We start from the raw sequence: 15,837 nt of genomic DNA on the forward strand, positions 1-15,837 counted from the left end.
TACATGTCGCATGTAACAATTTCACATGTAACATCAATTACATATGTGAAAACACACATATGTAATCACACACATATATAATTTGAAATTTTTAATAGCCACATTTTTAAAAGCAAAATGAAGTCAATTTAATTATATATTTTATTTAATCAACTATAATAAAACCATAATTTTAACATGCAATAAATGAGCATTTACTTCCTTTTTGGTTCTAAGTATTCAAACCCTGGCATGTGTGTTATACTCAGTGCCCATCTCAATTAGTACTAGCCGCATTTTAAGAGCTCAGTATCTTATGTGGCTAGGGGGCACTGAATTGGACTTTGCAGCTCTAAAGAGAGACCTCACATTGTGATTTTTATTGTCAGGCAAATTTGAAAATTATTTCTCTGCTTGGATGAGGCACCACGTCTCACTCCTTGCAAATACATCACTCTCACTACCAAATCCTGGATTAGTTCAGTGTTGATGTCATATTGTTATGAGCTCACAACACCTGTAGCATTCACACAAATAGGATACAGTGGTTTACCCCTTATCTGTAGGGGATACATTCCAAGACTCCCAGTGGATGTCTGAAACTGCAGATAGTACTGAGCCCTATATAAACTATATGTACTTATGATACATTTTAATTTATAAATTTGGCGCAGTTAAGAGATTAAAAATCAAGAATACAAATAAAACAATTATAACAATACATTGTAATGAAAATCATGTGAATGTGATCTTTCTTTCTCTCTCTTAAAATATCTTATTGTATTGTAGTCACCTATTTTCAGACAGCAGTTGACCATGGGTCACTGAAACTGGGGAAAGCAAAACTGTGGATATTTTGTTCCACCATTGTGGAGATGTACATTATGACTACATCATTACCACCATCTGTGGTTTTCCTTTAAGGGTGAGACTATTTATATGCAAATTCAAACCCCCCCCCCCAACAAGGAGGCCATATTTAGATTACCTCCTGGAAAGTTACTTAACTCTCTGGAATTTGAATTTAAATAAAGAGTAGACTTCTTATTTCATTTTGGGTTTTGAGAACTATATCAAGAGCTCAATATCCTGCGAATGAAATACTGATCATGCAAACACAGCCAAAGATTGTCTAGGGAAAATGCTGAAGGGAACTTTCCAAATCCACTATAGTTCTTCTTTCTTACCATTCCATTTATGGGCTGTCCACTTATTCCCTGGCATCTGTCCTGTGCCCCTTTCTGATTGTAAGTACAGTCAACAATGATACAGGCAAAGTCATTCGCTTATCTGTTTCTTTAAGACTCCAGTGCAATGATACGATTAGACTTCCAAATTCTCATAAGTCAAAAGGTACAAATCCCTGAAAACTGCTGAATGAGTATTGAAGTGTTGGCAGTTATAGCTTATGATAGAACTTTTATTTTCAAAAGAGAAATTTAATTCAGGGATATCACTATACGTATATCCTTTTATTTCCTTTTTGGGAACTCTATAAGAAGCCATACTTGTTTCACTGCTGGATCTCTTATTTCCCGGAATAATACTTGTCACACAGTAGGTCAACAAATATTTGTTTAATTTATGTATTGAGAGAATTGCTTGGCACAATTCAATCCTCTCAAAGTTTATGCAGGTGAGCACCGTGCAGTATAGTCTCCTTTGGCAGCAAGAGCTTAATATCTGATTTTGAGAGAGCTGAGAATGATATGCAAAACAGCATTAGTTTCTTCCCTATATTTTTAATTAGAGTAATGCTGTCTTTTAAAATAAGACTCCTGAGTACTTTATGATCATAATAAATCCATCTTAATCGCATTCACTGCTTTATTTTCTTTTTTATTTCTTTGGAGACAGAGTCTCACTCTGTCGCCAGGCTGGAGTGCAGTGGCAAGATCTTGGCTCACTGCAACCTCCGCCTCTCAGGTTCAAGCGATACTCCTGCCTCAGCCTCCCAAGTAGCTGGGACTCTAGGCATGCACCACCACGCCTGGCTAATTTTCATATTTTTAGTAGAGATGGGGTTTCGCCATGCTGGCCAGGATGGTCTCGATTTCTTGACCTAGTGATCTGCCTGCCTCGGCCTCCCAAAGTGCTGGGATTACAGGCGTGAGCCACCGCACCCAGCCCACTGCTTTATTTTCAAGCAGAAAACATATACAACACCTTCAGATGGATGCTAAAGTAGAAGTAAACCGTTTAAAAATGATTGTCCTGTGGTATGTCTGAGAAGAAAATAAGCATCACAGGATCACAAAATCTGTTAAATATCTGTCTCCAATCATGACTTGAAGTTGCACTCTTTCAAGTATGCTAAACTGCAGTTTTCCTTTAAAGTTCAAACCATAATTATAATGTAACAACCCAGGAAGTATACAGCAAACCGTAAGTATCCTAAACAAACTTAAATCTTGAAAAGTGCAAATCTCATCCCCAGAAGCCTTTGTTCAAACACATTCTGCAACTGTGGTTTATAGGCTAAAACACAGACTTGTCTGTGTACCATGTAATGTCCTTTGCAAAGTTTTCCTAACCTACCTGTCTAGCCCATGCTATCACCCTCCATCTAGAGGCCTGGGATCCCAAAGCTTTTGCCACTTAATATTGGTTGCCATTCTCCAAGCCGGCTTTTCCAGACTGAGGTCATCTCTTCTGTTTCTATAAAACTTTTAAAATACAGTTATTATGGAATTTTTTAAAACTATTATGCTATATCATAACTTTGAGGTTTATGTATCTATCTCTCTCTGCACTAGACTGGCTTTCTTGAGTGTTGGAAATATGATTGATTCCTTATTCCCTCACATAAAGGCAGGCATCTGCCTCCCTGACTGAGGTAGGGTCACTGCACAAGCAGTATTGTTTTCCTCAATGTTAAAACTCTTGGTCTGCAGCACTGTCCTGAAACTTAAGAAAACTATGTTGAATGAGCCAAAGAAGGCTGATATTCAGGGAACAGTAAATTTTAAGGAAAAGCAGTTTTTCCTGTAGGGAACCTGTCTTACGGTGGGGTTATCTCTTGAGGGTATTCTGAAAGGGAGGCAATTACTAAATCCTTGGCTATGATCTTCAAAGGGCTTCTGCCCTGTGGAAACCAAGAGGCTTTCTTAGAGACCATCAGCCCTTGCTATACAGAATCCAATGCTCATGTCCTCCATTTGAAACCTGCTTGCTAAATTCCTCCATCACCTCAGTAACCTATGTCTTAGAGTGATATAGAATCCGCCAAATCTATATATCAAAAGGAGATTACCATGAGAGTAACAATGTAATTGAAGGCACTTCTTAAATTATGAAGTGCTTTGTTATGTTATGACTACTGTTATTATCATCAACAACCCTAACATCATCTCTAATAACAACTCCTTTTAACATCCTTCTTTTAATACACTAGGGGTCAAATTATAATTATATTAATAAATATGTTATGTCTCAACTTTACTGATGACAACATAAAATAAGTTTAATTAGAGCTCTACTCATAACTAAATAACATTTTTATGAATAAAAGAAGTTTCATATTCATCACTTAATATATTTAAGGTCTCTTAGGAAGACCTTGTCCTGTAGTCAGTGGTATTATTCTTTTTATTAGTTTCCTCAAGATTTATTAGGCAGAGCAGTGACTTAATGTTTTTGGCTTAACATTTCTAACTTCTAGCTGATGAACAGTAAAAAAATATGGTGTTTGAATCCCATTTATTAGCTTTATGATTTGGGATAAAGCATTTAAACTTTCCGAAATTTTTGTCTAAGAGTTATAAGAATACCTTTTCTACCTATCTTGCTGGGAGTATTTGAAAATCACATGAAGTCACGTTCTTGGTAATTTTTAAAACAGCATGCAAAAGCAAGGCACTAAACCAACTTTATAAATTATTGCAATGAAATAAATCTCGTATTACATCTTTCTGTGTATATTCTTGTAAAGTTGATTTTGTACTATATTTTCCAAAAGTATTAGTTTTCTGAACTGGCTTCTTAATTTTCTAAAACGTATACTTCCTTACACTCACCATATTACAACCTTGTGACACTCAACCAGAAATCACCCAACACACACACATACACATACAACTGTACTAGTCCCTTCTTGCACTGCTATAAAGAAATACCTGAAACTGGGTGCTTTAAAAAGAAAAGGGTTTTTCTTTTGACTTACAGTTCTGCAGGCTGTACAGGAAGCATGTCACTGGCATCTACTTCTGGTGAGAGCCTCAGGAAGTTCACAACCATGGTGGAAGGCAAAGGGGAGAGCAGGAAAGAGGTGGGGGTTGTGGTTTCATACTCTTTTAAACAACCACATCTAGCATGAACTAACTTGTCACCAAAGGGATCATTCATGAAGGATCCACCCACATGATCCAACCACACCTACCAGGCCCTGCCTCCAACATTGGAAATCACATTTCAATATAAGATTCGGAGGTGATAAACATCCAAACCATCTCTCTCGCTCTCTCTCTCTCTGTCACACACACACACACACACACACACACACACACACACACAAACACACACACACAGTTGCAATTAAAACAAAAAATCTGTGAAACATCTATTTGTGATGAATGCTGATATTTTCTATTTTGTTTCACTAAAAATCAAAGGCTGGTGTTGATCCACAAACTGAGTTTATGATTCACAGTTTGGAAAATGAACACTAGCATACTAGATTTAAAAAATGAAATTAACCAAAACAAAACCAACAATAAAATAAAAAATGTCCTCAGCATTATTTTGTGCCACTTCTTTCCATGCATCCACACGCTTACCAAGAGTTCCTCTCATCTTGTCATTATCATACCACAAGTTTTTCTGACACCATCACTTTTCAACGTTTTCTCATTTTCATGGATTTACAATTCTCTCCCTTATTTTCATATCGCTCTCTCTATGAAGCTTTCCCAATTCTTCTGCCTAGTTACTCTTTGGGTTGCCTCTGCTCTGACTCGTCAATGGTGTACCGACCTCTATTATATCTATTAGATGCTATTTTTATGGCTTAAATGTCCATTTGCTAATTATACCACTTAAATGTTTCAATTGTTTAAATGTCCATCAATTTCAGCAAACCTTGGATTATATGTGAATAGGTTAGGATTGTATCAATTTCAATATCCTGAGCACCTAGCATAGAGCCTGACACAGAGCAGCTCCAAAAGTAAAAGTTTTCTGAATAAATGTGTTGATTTTAAAGGTTAGGTGAAATGTAGAGAAGTGTCAAAGTGCACAAGATGTTCAGGTTTTCTAAGATAAAGGTCATCTCCCTGGTGTGATTCTGTCCTGCACAGCTGTTCTCTTGAGCAGTGGTCCTTTATCATCATCTGCCTTCTCTCCCACCTAAGTGCGTCCTGCCACCCGATGGACGATGATGGACATGAGTCCTCTGAGGCCCCAAAACTATCTTTTTGGTTGTGAACTAAAGGCCGACAAAGATGATCACTTTAAGGTGGATAATAATGAAATTGAGCAACAGTTATCTTTAAGAACGGTCAGTTTAGGGGCTGGGGCAAAGGATAAATTGCACATTGTTGAAGCAGAGGCAATGAGTTACAAAGGCAGTCCAATTAAAGTAACATTGGCAGCTTTGAAAATGTCTGTACAGCCCATGGTTTCCCCTGGGGGCTTTGAAATAACACCATCAGTGGTCTTACGGTTGAAGTGTGGTTCAGGGCCAGTGCATGTTAGTGGACAGCATTTAGTAGCTGGGGAGGAAGATACAGAGTCAGAAGATGAAGAGGAGGAGGATGTGAAACTCGTAAGTATATCTGGAAAGCGATCTGCCCCTGGAGGTGGTAGCAAGGTTCCACAGAAAAAAGTAAAACTTGCTGCTGATGAAGATGATGATTTTGATGACGATGATGATTTTGATGATGAGGAAACTGAAGAAATCTATATGAGATACTCCAGACAAAAATGCACAAAAGTCAAATCAGAATGGAAAAGACTCAAAACCATCAACACCAAGATCAAAAGGACAATAATCCTTCAAAACAAGAAAAAACTCCTAAAACACCCAAAAGACCTAGTTCTGTAGAAGACATTAAAACAAAAATGCAAGCAAGTATAGAAAAAGGTGGTTCTCTTCCTAAAGTGGAAGCCAAGTTCATGAATTATGTGAAGAATTGCTTCCAGATGACTGACCAGAGGCTATTCAAGATCTCTGGCAGTGGAGGAAGTCTCTCCAAGAAAATAGTTTGAACAATTTGTTAAAAATTTTCCATCTGATTTCGTTTCTGTAACAGTTGGTATCTGGCTGTCGTTTTGATAATGCAGAGTGAGAACCTTCCCTACCATGTTTGATAAATGTTGTCCAGATTCCATTGCCAAGAATGTGTTGTCCAAAATGCCTGTTTAGTTTTTAAGGATGGAACTCCACCCTTTGCTTGGTTTTAAGGATGTATGGAATGTTATGCTAGGACATAGTAGTAGCAGTGGTCAGACATGGAAATGGTGGGTAGACAAAAATATACATGTAAAATAAAAGTATTTTAATAAAGTAAAAAAAATGATAAAGGTAATCACATTAGAAGATTCATCTCTTGGGTGCAACAGCTAGGGTAGCCTCCCAAGCCCTGTGTGGTAGTAGTCAGTATCACTACTATGGTTTGAATGTTTTTCCCTCCAAAACTGATGTTGAAATTTAATTGCCATTGTGACAGTATTAAGGGGTGGGAGCTTTAGGAGGTGATTAAGGATTGAGGGCTCCACCCTCACGAGTGGGTTTGGTTCCCTTATAAAAGTGGGAGTTCAGCCCCCTTTTGATCTTTCTTGCCCTCTAATCGTCCATCATGTGATGACATATCAAGTAGGCCCTCGCCAGAGGCTGACACCTTAATGTTAGACTTCCTAGTCTCCAGAACTGTGAGCCAATACATTTTTGTTCATTACAAATTATTACCTAGTCTTAGGTACTTTGTTACAGCAGCACAAAACGTATTAAGAGAGTTACCTACTTATCTTTTCTGAACATCATTACAATTCCATTTCAAAATTTCTGCTGTTAATGATATCCCAAGGAGACTATAAAATATTTCAATAGTTCAGCCACTTTTCAATGAAATTATCTTGGGTGGTCATGTACTCGTTAAATTGCCCTGACCATTCTTTGAAGGATAGCACTGGTCATGAGATTAAATTTGAAAGTTCCTATGAACTATCAGTTGAGTGAATTTGCTTATTATAGCATATATCTTAATCATATGTTCATAAGCCTCCATTAAGCCAGGCTGCACAGTTTATTTTTTTAATAATTGCATTGTTTTAAAGTTGCAGTTGTTTCAGCAATCCATTACTAGTATTTAAAAGTACACACATTGTCCATTTGTAAATACATACAACAGCCATAAATTATAAAAAAATAGAAATTCAAGGATAAAATGTTTGAAAAATGTGTTATTTAAGATTAGCAGTAAAATTGGATTTTCAAATAAATCCATGTTAACTAGGATTTACAATACAAGCCTGTACTATTAGTTGTAAAGCCAGGATTTTGAGAACTATGCTGCCACATTAAATTTATTCATTTTCACAGCCTGCAGACATTTTAATGCCTGAGTAGCAATAAGAACAAATTACCAAAAAAACGTTTAATAGGGTATAATAAATTAAGACTGAATGGTAATGCAAACGTGGGTACAACAGGACAAAATTATGAATCTCATATAATGACCCAACAACACTTAGAGTGTGGAAACGACGTTGGTATTCTGGGATATACGACCACGGTTAATCCTAATTGTTTTTCCCTTGTCAAATAGAAATTGCACATCAATCTCAAAGTATTACAAACTGTTCATTACATGCAAATGGTTATGTTCTGCAGGCTCTCCAAGGGGACTCAACCTTCTTTACAAAAGGAGCCTGGCTAGCAGAGTTTCTCTAATGACAGTATGTATCCATTAGAGTTACTCATATATAAGCAACAGAGACTGCCTCTGATTCCCAAAGTCAGGTTTTCCCAAGTCAGACTAGGTATCCCAGAGGTGTAATGGAGGACTGTCAATTAGGGGGCAGGAAAAATAATAGCTGGAAAAACAACCCACCATTTGTCCTAGGCCAGATCCAGTACTTTCTGGAGTGTTTACTTACTGCACTTTGCTTTAGACGTTGTGCCTTAAGACGTTGAACTCATGAGACTGTGAGCTCATAAAGAGAAAAGGAGCTCTTAGTCAGCTCTGTATTCCTAGCCGCAAGCAGTATCTGCTTTGCACACAGTAGGATCACAGTATATGTTTGTTACATGGGTTCTGGTATTTAACATATGCTCCAATGGGTAAGAGAACAGGGCCATCATATTGTTAAAGTATCAGACAATGTGAAAATTTTAAGTGCTCTGTACACAGAAGAGGTGAAGGAAGCTCAATGTAAGACAGAATATTTTGGCTATGAAAAGCAAGGACAAACTTGGAGATCATTTGTCTCAGGTAATACAATAAAAGTATCATTTTTAAATTTATTTATTTATTCATTCTATTGAATATTACATTTTTAATATATGAATCAATTTTTCTATATACCGAGGTATATTGGTGATCAAGAAAGACCAAGTACCCAAAATATTTTCATTCTAATGGAAAAGATAATAAACATGAAAACACATACTACAGTTTCAGCAAGTGACAGTGTTATGAAGAAAGTTAAGCAGATCTCCCAGAAAGAGTTCAATTTTGTGTGTGTGCCTGTGTGTGTACGTGTGTGTTTTCTTTAAGATGGGGGAGTTACAAAAGGCATATCTGTGAATATAAAATTAGAGCACAAATATATATAAAGGGAAGTGTACAAAAATTCTGAGAGGGCGTAGATTGGGACATGGTAAGAAACTGGAGATAGGGTAGAGCCCTCTGGTAGAGAGAAAAGCAAATTTAAAGGTAGAAACAAGCATTCTAGGGAACAGTAAGAAGGGATGTGAGAAGAAAACACCAAGATCAATATGGCTGGAACATCGTCCTTGCAAAATATTATTTCATGAAAATTACTTCTATTAACTTTAATCTTATATTTCATTAAATGACAATTTCTGCTTCTCATTGCTTCCATAATGATGGTGCGCAGTTTTGTTTTTATGTTTTCTATTTGGAATTTGCAATCAGCATTCTTCTCATTTTTTCTAGTCTCTTACTCTCTTGATAATTTCATGCTCTAAGAATGGGAATCCCTTAGGGATGACATGTTTATCCTGCATTTTAAGCAGTTCTTTACCGTGGTTACTACAGTTAAGTTATGTTTTTTGTTCTTGCTTCTTTCCAATAATGTATGAAAATCTGTCATCTTCTTAAACATGCCATGCTGGACAACAGAACTTTAATAACAAGCCACTGAAATTATCCAATTATTTTAATATACTTATTTCTGAAAGATACACTTGATGGACAAGGATTTCAAGCCCCTCTCGGAATTTCTGCCTGGTACCACACTCCCAGTAAATTGGTTATTTACTACTTCTGAAAAGATGTATAGGGGCCAAAAAGTTGCAGAGGAGTTTCTAAGCAGCAATAAAAGGGTAACAATATTTACGCAAGGATGAAGTGCCCAACTGTTTAACCGTATTAAGAGACTTAACTCTCATGCCACTACCAGCTAATAACTTTGAAAAGCTCATTTTAAAATGTATTCCCACACTTACACATTGCTGTAACCTTAAAGAAAGTGACTAGAGACAAATTCTCTTAGCAGTAAATTTTCCCGCTGATTCCCTTATGCTAGTGTATGTCTTCTAGTTACAGAAACCAGGATAGCTTTGTGACCACAAAACAAAATCTTATGAAATTTTATTACTGCTGGGGAAATATAAAGGACAAGCAATGGTATGAATTATTCTTAACGTTAGGGTCCCAGTGAAGGGCAACAGATGGTAGAAATATTTACTCCAGTGATTTTTCCATCAAAGCTTCTATCAGCATTTGAATCTCAGCAATGTGGCTGTTAAGAAGCCATCAAACTCAGCAGCCAGCTGGTGAAATCACAATGTAAAAAACTGACTATACAGAAAATATACTTGTATCTGATTTTTTTTACATCATATGCCTTTTTCTAGATTATCCTTTAATTCAATCTGTATTAATATAAATTCACTTACCTCCTATAGAGTTCTTTGAGGCAGTAGATTGCCATGTTAGGTGTATCCTAATAAAAATACGAAAACTCATTCTCTGTAGCAGATACTGTCAGTGACCTATGCACATCTATTCAGCACTCATCATTTTTGTACAAGTCAATGACCTTTCAACGGCAGTACCTGTTAGATAAGGGCTTTCTGGGCTGCGAGTGCTGAAAGCAAGGCGAGAAGAATGAGAAAATCTGGGTATTTCCATTAAGAGGAGGACAGTCTTTTCATGGACTCGCTTGTCTCAAACTTTTGAGCAGGAGTCACTCCAACTCCATTGTGCTCTGTGAATCTAAACTCTTCAGAATTGGGTCCTTTAAAAAGTGCTTTAGAATTTTCTTCAATCACTAATAACCATGGTAAGGTAAATCTGAAGAGCAGCTAAAGGGAGAGCTGAAGAGCAGCTAAACTTGGCTTTGACATTTTTGTACTCTTTTTTTTGCCTTCTCTCAACTCCAAAGCACCAGTGCACTCTTTCTTTCTCCCTTTTGTTCCTCATCTGAGAGATCACAGCAGGGTCACCATGCTATAACTACATGCTTTATATGTAATTTTCCATTCTCTCTGGACATTTCACATTTGAGAAAAGGGAGTGTATTTTTCTTCAATAGAATATGACGTTAAACTATAAGTTTTTCAACATTTGATGGCGGGATCATGTGAACATTAAAATATGACATATGTAATCCATATTTACTTCTGTATGCTCAATGACAATGAATAAATTTTTACTTTCATATCACAAAGTAAACAGTTTTTTATTACATTTCTTTACAGCAACATATATAAATATATTGCACATTTACCATATAACATAGGTTATGGAGCAGTAAAACACACTAACATTGCAAAAGATACCAGAAAACCAATTAGCTTAACCTTAACAAGACTATATTTTTTCCCTAAAAACAGCAGTTTATTCATGTCAAAATAACACACTGGTGTTTCGCTCCCCATGTCTGCTTAACATTTGTTGATTTAAAGCCTAAAAAATTTCATCTAAACAATACCACTACTGTTAATGTCTTAAGGTCGATTTCAAATGGAATACGTTAAGATTTTAGGGTCTCAGGCTTGTATGCCTGTGACAACGTTCTTGAGGAAATACTGGTCATTTTTAATATGGTTCATTCAGCAGCATTATTTCATAAAACAGATGCCATTTCCATTAATAAAAATATTCAGCTGGTTTAAATACTTAATCTAATGGTAATTGTTATTGTTTCTACTGGCAACTACAAACATTTTCCATCTCATTCTATTATAGCCCATGTTTTAAAACTTATTTTTTCCTAGTCTCCAAGAACATGCTAGATTTAAATGTTAGGGCATTTTATAATTTCTACTTTCCTATTTTCACTGAAGGTACTTGAAAGCACACAAATTCACCCTGTCACTATATAAGCTAACATTATTTGTGTCACTTTCCTTTATGGTGTTCAGCTTTTCCTTTGAAAACTCCCATTAACATTTCTTCTTGTTAGTTAGGAAATGAGTAGGCAGAAGTGTCAGCTATCTGAAACAGATGCATTTGGCTGAATTGGAATTTTCCTCAATTCCTAATCCAAGAGCCCTTATGCTTTGAGAAGAAATTATACTACATAAAAATAAGGTTTTATGAAATTTCCAGGTTGGTTTTTCTGCATTGTGGATGTTTAGAGACAATAATTCAGTAAATAAGTTTTAGTTTGTATTGATATGAACTAATCACTTACAAAGAGTGATTAGTTATAATAGGGGCTTACATTTAATGAGTAATTATTTTGTGCAAAATGCTATTCCAAGTGGCTTTATACACATCTCATTTATATTTCCATTTTACAGAAGAGAAATCAGAGACATGAAAAGAATTAAGATATTTTCACAAGATTCTACAACTATTAAGCTAAAGGACCTGGGATTTGAATCCAGTCTTTCTGAGTCCAGCATTTAACCTCTTAACCCCCTTTCTAAACTTCTATTAGAGCCTAATGTGGATTGTCACTATTTTGGTGGATGATAAAACTTTGTATAAGCACTCAATTACTGCTTCTTTAGTGATTGCATTAAGAGATGCTGATATCATTCAATGAATTTAATAAACCAATCTGAGTGGCATGTAACATGATCAATATTTTTCTCAGGTAAAAAATGTGATATTTTTAGAGAAGTTCTCCATAGTGGCATGGTATATTGCTTTGGAATATCTTCAAAAAGCACTAATTCATGTACTTAATTTTGTCTTTTACTTGTGACAGAGGAAAAAAAATAGAGTTGCATGGAACCAGATTATCTTTCTGCTGCTATTGGCAGTCAGTATATTTTGAATGATAACACTAAGTCTCAGTTAAAGCACTAAATTCTCTTTTTTATAGTGAAAAAAATATGATGCAATTTGATCAAAATACATAGGGACAAGTTTACAACATATACCTATTTGTTTATTTCATATATAAAAGTTATTTCTTTACTGAAAATTGTACATATGAGGCTTCAGACTCCAACGTGCTGCTGCGTGTGTTTGTTTAATATATGGGCTGCTTGGTTGATTTTTTGCACAGTAACCATTACTGGCTCATGCCAAACAATTGTCTGCTAACAGCCACTGTCTACATCCTGTCTTCTAAAATAATTTCATAGTAAATATTGAAACTCATTCTCTTATTCATTATTAGTCAATCAACAAAGGCCAAGATAGCAGAAATTACCAAAGCTTTGATTTGCCTTATCGATGAAGGTATCTTACAGGGTTGATTTTACCCATTTTAAGATAATTACTCAGAATGGAAAGATAACCTAAGGTACATTATGTGCGTGTATATGTATTCATGTGTGTGTGCACGCTCATGTGTCTGTGCACATGTTCATATGCATGATTTTGGACATAAAATAACCAGGAAAGAAATACCTTAACTGTTTGGGGGGTTTGCGATATCATTCACAGCTCTTTTCTGAAAGAATTTTTCCTTGGACATCTAGAATGATTTTTCTTATTTCATCTATAGATTGAGAAAAAAATAGACTAAATAAAATAGTCTTTTTAAAATTATCCAGTTGGCCAGACATGGTGGCTCACGTCTGCAATCCCAGCACTTTGGGAGGCTGAGACAGGCAGACCATCTGAAGTCGGAGATCTAGACCAGCCTGACCAACATGGTGAAATCTCGTCTCTACTAAAATACAAAAATTAGCCAGGTGTGGGGGTGGGCACCTGTAATCCCAGCTACTCGGGAGGCTGAGGCAGGAGAATTGCTTGAAGCCTGGAGGCAGAGGTTGCAGTGAGCTGAGATCATGCCACTCCAGCCTGGGTGACAAAAGCAAAATTCCTTCTCAAAAAAAAAATTATCCAATTGAGGGGAAAAGTTTTGATAAAATGTTCATCAATTTCAAATAAACCACACTGTCAAGAAATGAGGACCATTAGACATTCTCTGAAAATTTAAAATTATGATATATTCACAAAATTGTGTAATGTTAATGTATTAAAAGATCAAATTACATCAAAATAGTTTGTTTTGGACTTGTTTTCAAGTTGGAGTAAAGGAGGCTGAACTTAATCTCCTGCCTGAAACACCTGAAACACTTAAAAAAAAAAAAGACAAAATATATGCTACAATGGTTTTCAACACATTGAACTTCAGACATTGAAGGACAGTGATCCTTGCCAGGAGGCTTTTGTTAAAAGATGAAGCTGAGAGTTTCAGCAGCCCAAGGGTGACTAGTGATCACAGGGCAAAATACCAGAGAGGTGATATATACACAGAGGAAATTTTGGAGATATGTAGAAAGCTTTATTTTATTCTTCATCTGAGTCTTGATCAGTTCATGTATGGAAGAAAACCACTCAAAGCTAAGGAAAGAACTTCACAAAAGAATTAAAGGGAACAATCACCAGAGCTCACACGTGGCTAGTAATACCATCTGTTCCCACGAGCCCCAGTGAAAAATTTTATCATTCACAGGGCATCAGAGAGAGTACTCAGAAGGGTTTTGCCTCAGTAGTGGGGAAAAAGTAGCCCTAAACTTATACTGTTCTGGTCATAACAAAGCATAAAAGGAAGATTCTCAAAAGATCAAATTGTTTCCAAGTAAATTAACTGTGTTCCAGAACAAGGGTTGAGAATATTTCTTTCAATATATTTGAATTTATTTGAAGTATCAAGCACGCGCTAAGTTAAAATTCACAATGTCTGGCATATAGTCAAAAATTACCAGTCATCCAAAGAAGCAGTAAAACAACACACTTAATGAGGAGAAAAATAAATCAATCTAAATTAACCCAGAATAGACACAGATGATAAAATTAGTAGAGAAGAATATTCTAACAGTTATTATATCTGTATTCCATATAGTCAAGAAAGTAAAGACTGAACATGTTGAGTAGACACATGGAAGAAATAAAAAGACCCAAATTATACTTCTAAGAGATGAAAATGTCTGATGTTAAAAATATATACTACATGGGATTAGCCATAGATTAGACTTTGAAAAAGATTAGTCAATTTGACAATAGAGATTATATAAAATAAATTACAGAGAAAAGAGACTAAACAGAAAATGAACATAACATCAGTGAGTAGTGGGGCACTTTAAGGAGCCTAATAAATGTACAATTGGAGTTCCATTTTTAAAAAAAAAATGGTTGAAAGGTTTCTAAATTTGATGAAATGTTAAATGCACAGATTCAAGAGCTTAACTGACTTCAAGAACAAGAAACACGAAGAAAACTACACCAAGTTACATCAAAACAAATTGCTTCATCGTAAAAGTACTCCCTAATTAACCTTCTACGTACAAATCTCCATTTTACAATGGCTTTCCAAGAAACCCAGCCTGAAATATGTAGCAAAATTCATACCAAACAACTATCCTCCAAAGAGTAGAATGGAGGTACTTTTACAAATTTCTATGTCACTTGATTTTTTTCACAGTAAGTACTAATTTTATAATAAAATATAAATTAAAATATATAACTACCTTGGGTTGGATATCATTGAAAATGGCAAGTGGTTTCTATATCTACCCCAAAACATTTTATATAACTCTAATATATTTCTGCCTCTCAGGCAGAAACCCCATTATGCTACATTAGCCCAAAATTCACTTCAGTGCTATTTTAAAAATGTATCTTCTATATTAAAGCAGATTGGGAATCCATACATTTCCTCTCTATACAAATGCCAACGCTGGTGTGCATACAAGTTTGATTGATACACATATAATTACACAAGATTTTAAAAATATTTTCTGTGTTTAAATAGCTTATCATATAAATAGGTGTTTAAATGCTTAACTCCTTAATATCAAAAGGCATATTTACTATGGAAACGTATTTGAGAATGAAGACTTGTAAAGTCAAATGTGATATTGCTTTTGTGAATCCAGCATTTTGAAATATCTAAAGTATTTAATAAACTACTGGGTGTTTTTTGCCCTCATCTGTCTTAATCAGTATTTTCTGGCATTAAAAATTGGCTACAATTCAAATCCACTTGATTGACTATTGCAACATGAACAATTTGAGCTAAAAAAGATGCAAAAATAATTAAGCCTTTGTGTAATAAACACAGTGTTTCTTAGGCCTAAACTATGTAATTTAGCAAACAAATTATGTCCTGGACAATCTAATCTATCTTTACCTGCATATTCAAAGGACACCACAAGTTGAAATTAAACTATACACTGGTTATCATCCATATGCTGTTTCTCTATTAACATAAACCATAAAATGTCAATAAGTACCAACAATTAACTCTGCTTTGTTTTGGCCT

At 35.5% G+C, this 15,837-nt stretch overlaps 1 protein-coding gene and 1 pseudogene across 8 annotated transcripts in view; one reads left to right on the top strand and one right to left on the bottom strand.

Annotated features, from left to right (window-relative positions):
* The window catches only part of DMD (dystrophin), a 2,091,067-nt gene that overhangs the window by 1,081,710 nt on the left and 993,520 nt on the right, over positions 1 to 15,837 (bottom strand). The gene's annotated exons all lie outside the window — the stretch shown is intronic.
* LOC101132323 (nucleophosmin-like) lies at positions 5,354 to 6,224 on the top strand (annotated as a pseudogene).

The sequence above is a fragment of the Gorilla gorilla genome, chromosome X (genome assembly GCF_029281585.2).
Source record: "Gorilla gorilla gorilla isolate KB3781 chromosome X, NHGRI_mGorGor1-v2.1_pri, whole genome shotgun sequence".
In the NCBI taxonomy this organism is placed as follows: domain Eukaryota; kingdom Metazoa; phylum Chordata; class Mammalia; order Primates; family Hominidae; genus Gorilla; species Gorilla gorilla.